Genomic DNA, 5,000 nt, shown 5'->3' on the forward strand with positions numbered 1-5,000 from the left:
CAGAAAGAAGTTGGTGTCGGGTGTGTGATGATGTCACTTTCTTTTGTTGCGGTCGATCAGTCGGTCTGTGGACGAAATAGACAATTTTTATGGAAGGGTAAATCTAATTGTAATTTGAAGAATGTACGGATATTTGACTATAATGGGTATTGATAAGTTCAGTTATTCACAAACAGCAGCAGCAAGAGTTGATAGTGCTCGTTTTTTTTGTTACCCCGAGGCGTTGCACTTGTTGTTGTTGTTGTTGTTGTTGTTGTTGTTGTTGTTGTTGTTGTTGTTGTTGTTGTTTTGTTGTTTTGTTGTTGTTGTTGTTGTTGTTGTTCTTTCAATTGGAGTCAAACGATTATAATAAGACGTTCCGGCGAAGCTGGGATTTTCTAAGGATATCCAGAGGAAAAAATATATGCATAGTTGAAAATGAGAATTCACCTTCGTCTTCGTTTGCAAATTCCTTGCGTTCAAAGGATACAGAATTCACCCTCTGGGAAAAAGAAGAAGAAGTTTTCCGCATTGCCCAAGGGTAGCAATGGTATAAGCAATCTTTTATTTATATATACATTCTCATAACATTTACAATAGCGGTGTCTTTAAAACGAAGGACCGATTATAGATAACTTTAAGCAAATGACAAACAGTCAGCCAGTTTAACACAACAATATAGGGTAACATTATAAGAGCAACATCGAGATCAGTACAGAAACGGCCATTAAGAAGTGTTACTGTACAGAAGTTTCACTAGGACTAGCCTATCTATAACTAAGCAGTAATTTTACTAGATCGTCTTTTACACATTGAAAACCACACCGACAAACCAAACGTCGTAAATTCCGCTCTGTATATCTGCTCTACGCTCTGTCTACACTATTTAAAGTACGTGCACGTTTTGTAGCGTTAAAAACGTAATCGAAAATACAGGTTCTGTCGCATAAAGACGTGTTTTCAGATAAATAAATTGAACTTACACATGCAAATCAAATGCAGCTTTGAAAGTTATCTGATCTGTACTTTCACATTTGTTTCACGGACTACAAATATCATCGTGAAAACACAAGTTACAGAATATTGTTTACTAAAAAAGTTACTTGCTTTTGGGCCAGTCTCACCCGGTGATCTCTTGCGGTAAGGTCGAACTTGTGGCTCACTTTGCTGCTAAACGCTTCTTCTACTATTGCCGGACCTTGAACTTCTATCCCCTCTTTCAAAAGTAACTTTTTTTGTGCAGAGAAAACGAAGGAGTTGAGAGTAATTAGTACGCACAGAGGTTGCTACAGGCGGGGTCGGGAAATGTTTAAGGTGTGTTTACATTTTTTTAAATTTGAGATCCCACGTCATTTCGTCCTACAAAAAGTGAGTTAATTGGACCTCACATCAAGGACCGATTTTGACAACCCTGATATCCTCACGTGCGGGATAAAGCTTTTAATTTATTTTATTGGGATCAGAAGGGTGCCGTTGTGGGCTATTCCCATAGTGCATTAGTCAGTAACGACAAGGTTCGAACAAGTGCAGATAACTGTTAAAAAAAAAAGGATCGAAGGCCACAAAGGGAGGGTACTCAAAAAAGCTTTGCTCTGTTGACATGCAATACAATGGTTAACGTTTGCAAGCCGTGGCGACTCCGTACGATTCTCGGCCTCGCTTACAAAAGATAAGCATAGACAAGTAGACCATTGACGATAGCCGGCTGGTCTTTTGGTGATTGAGGGCTGACAGACAGCAAACTTGCCAGCAATAATGATTTCATTCAGTAGCTCTGCTGTTCCAATTTAGGCCCCTTTGGCTTGCCATGCTTTGATCCCCTTCTGAAGGGAGAGCGGGTATCAGTGTCGCACAGAGACATCCATTTTCACTCTTTTCATTGCAGTAAGGCCAACAAAAAAAATTGTCTGTTTAGGGTAACATGACCAAAAATAGTAGGGTCGGTAGGTAGGTAAATTTTTTTTTTTTTTTGGTTTGTTTTTTTGTAAATGCTATGTTGGCTGAACATTTACTTCTTATATTTGATGAATACATGTTTCTAAACTAACGTATAAATAAAACAGAGAGAAAGGGAGAGAAAGAAACGCCAAATGTCTCTTTTTAGCATTTTTACCTCTTTTTTTTTTTTTTTTTTTTGAAATCAAAAAAAAGTTTTTGGGTCGGCGCCAAATCGATAGGGTCGGTCGGGTTACCCTAAACAGACAATTTTTTTTTTTGCCTAATGAAGGAGGGAGTGATTGTGGCTATAGCAGAACAAAGTCTCTTGTTGACTGTTGTCCGGTCGAGTTTTTTTTATGGAGGGAAAGTGAGGGAGAGGTGGAGTGAGTGAGAGAGAGAGAGAGAGAGAGAGAGAGAGAGAGAGAGAGAGAGAGAGAGAGAGAGAGAGAGAGAGAGAGAGAGAGAGAGAGAGAGAGAGAGAGAGAGAGAGAGAGAGAGAGAGAGAGAGAGAGAGAGAGAGAGAGTAAGGTATTATACTTGTTGACCGATCGTGTCCTGAGCTTATTGAATTTATACTGCCAGACAAAAGATATATAGATCATGTTATTTTAGTGTAAGGAGACAAGCTTTGAGTCGACCAAACAGGGTCTTCTTCGCGTTGATGAGCTTCGTGATCGTCGCGCAACGTTGCGCATTAAAATATTCGAAGAACAAAGTTAACAGAAGTTTGAAAAACAGTGAAAAAAGCTGATAGACTTTTGTTCAAAAGACAAAACGGAAACCAGAGAGTACTAAAGTTTTACCAGTACAAATGTAGAAGTTTTAACCGCATAGCAGCATGTTAAACCTTACGTTCAGGGTACTACATTTTTATTAAACTAAATTCAAACAGCGCAAAGCATACGGCCTTATTGGGTTTGAAAGTAGACTGGACTGGTCAATCGATGTGTTCAAGTCAACTTCCGGTATGTGTGTGTGTGTGTGTGTATGTGTGCGTGCGTGAGTGCGTGCGTGCGTGTGTGTATGTGTGCATGTGTGTGTACGTGTGTGTGTGTGTTTAGGCGTCTCTGTGTGTGCGTATGTGCATGCGTGTGTGTGTGTTTGTATTCTTGCGTGCATGCATCCATGCATGCGTGCATGTGTGCTTGTGTAGTAATAAACAAGCAAGTATGCAAACAATAAGGAAATGACCCGGTGTTTGCGTCATGTTTGATCGCGTGTTTATTTTTTTCCATGGAGGAACCTGTCACTAATCAATCCACGCAGCCCTGACCGGCTCCTGTTCTTGGATTAGTTGTTAACCCGGTTTCGCTTCCCCCCCGGTTAATTACCGGATATATGCGCAAGCCAGGAGGAATGACCGACTGATGAAAAGTGTGATTAGCCTTGACTTCCATGCTGATGTCGATACATAATGGATTTCCGATCAAATAAAGGCAGACAAAAAAGGATACAGATGGTGCAAAAGTCGGTGGATCGATCGCCGTAGCAGGATTTTCATTGATGCCGGCAGGAATAAGAAGAGGGTGTTAAAAAGCCGACAGCACCTTGAACATATTGAATTTCCTTAAAGGCATATGTACGCGCTCCCGTGTTTACAAAGTGTAGTTTGCCCATAATCGATGTCAAACGCACCATAAGACCATGTAATGACGATATGTTGCCATGCGCGGACCATATACATGCATTACAGCTTGTTTTAGAGTCTCAAAAACTTTGGATGTAAACAAAGACGCGGAGTTATTTCCCTTGCGTCAACGCTACCTCTGTTGGCAAATCTATAAATAGGACGATCCAGATCAAAATGAAAATTAACATATCTCAACATTGAAGGGGTCCTAGACCACAATATTTTGCAGGGAACTTAATTTAGCATGTCTCCAGCTGTTGGTAAAGCAATTAGCGTGTATAGTCATCGAGTACATATGGCTTTAAGGACGGGCGCTGTGGCGGGGTGGTAAGACGCCGGCCTCTTAATCGGAAGGTCGAGGGTTCGAAGCCCGGCCGCGGCCGCCTGGTGGGTTAAGTGTGGAGATTTTTCCGATCTCCCTGGTCAACTTATGTGCAGACCTGCTAGTGACTTATCCCCCTTCGTGTCACAGTACACGCAAGCACAAGACCAAGTGCGCACGGAAAATATCCTGTAATCCATGTCAGAGTTCGGTGGGTTATAGAAACACGAAAATACCCAGCATGCTTCCTCCGAAAGCGACCGATGGCGGGGTAAAAAATGGGGTAAAATTCCACTCGTGCAAAAACACGAGTGTACGTGGGAGTTTCAGCCCACGAACGCAGAATAAGAATAAGAAGAAGAATTGCCTGAAGAACGCTTTGATACTGGAAGCAATTTCTGATCGGTTTCGTTTTCTATCTGACTTACATTGATGCAGTCTGAAATTAAATGCTCAGCCCATGGAACAAGCGAGAAATTCCAATTGTCATGGTTTCAAAACGTGGGTCATTTTGGGTTTAAAGGAATAGTACCTGCCACAATGACGCAAAAAGAAGGATCTCAACTAGCACGAGAGAGAGAGAGAGAGAGAGAGAGAGAGAGAGAGAGAGAGAGAGAGAGAGAGAGAGAGAGAGAGAGAGAGAGAGAGAGAGAGAGAGAGTGAGTCAGCAAAACCTCAAACCCCTCGATCTGGGAATAAAAAAGAACATGCATCCCATTCTTAGCATAAGAGGAGGGGGTGGTAGGGGGGGGGGGGGGGAATTCACGCCACATTTGTTGACATACACCCTAGGCCATTTTGTTTCCAGACACACAGTCGCCAGAGGAAGCCTTTTGTTTAAGGTGACACCAACCTTTTTTAAGAAGTTGATCACGCGCTAATAGTGTTTACCCACAGCAGAGGCAATCCAAAAGAAGAAAAGGAGAAAAAAAGCAAGAACGAAAAAAATTTGAAACAAAGCAAGGCCAATTCCATGTTTTTTTTCATTTTGTGGATTTTGTTTTAAGAGAGCTGTTTTCTTAGCCTTATCTCGATGACTTTTTCCCTCATCAAAATTCAGGGCTGCGGGTGTGGGGAATGTGGAAGTGCTGTTTTGTTTGAAACACGGGTTGCTATGCAACAGCACGTAAG

At 41.7% G+C, this 5,000-nt stretch overlaps 1 protein-coding gene across 4 annotated transcripts in view; it reads right to left on the minus strand.

Moving 5' to 3' along the window:
• Positions 1–5,000, minus strand: part of LOC138964926 (uncharacterized) — a 47,089-nt gene that overhangs the window by 32,897 nt on the left and 9,192 nt on the right. For all 4 annotated transcript variants that reach the window (XM_070337000.1, XM_070337002.1, XM_070337004.1 and 1 more), the window contains one exon: positions 1–65. This exon is cut by the window's left edge and continues 278 nt beyond it. The gene's annotated coding sequence lies outside the window, so the exon portion shown is untranslated. The remainder of the gene's footprint in view (positions 66–5,000) is intronic.

The sequence above is a fragment of the Littorina saxatilis genome, linkage group LG4 (assembly GCF_037325665.1).
Source record: "Littorina saxatilis isolate snail1 linkage group LG4, US_GU_Lsax_2.0, whole genome shotgun sequence".
Classification (NCBI taxonomy): domain Eukaryota; kingdom Metazoa; phylum Mollusca; class Gastropoda; order Littorinimorpha; family Littorinidae; genus Littorina; species Littorina saxatilis.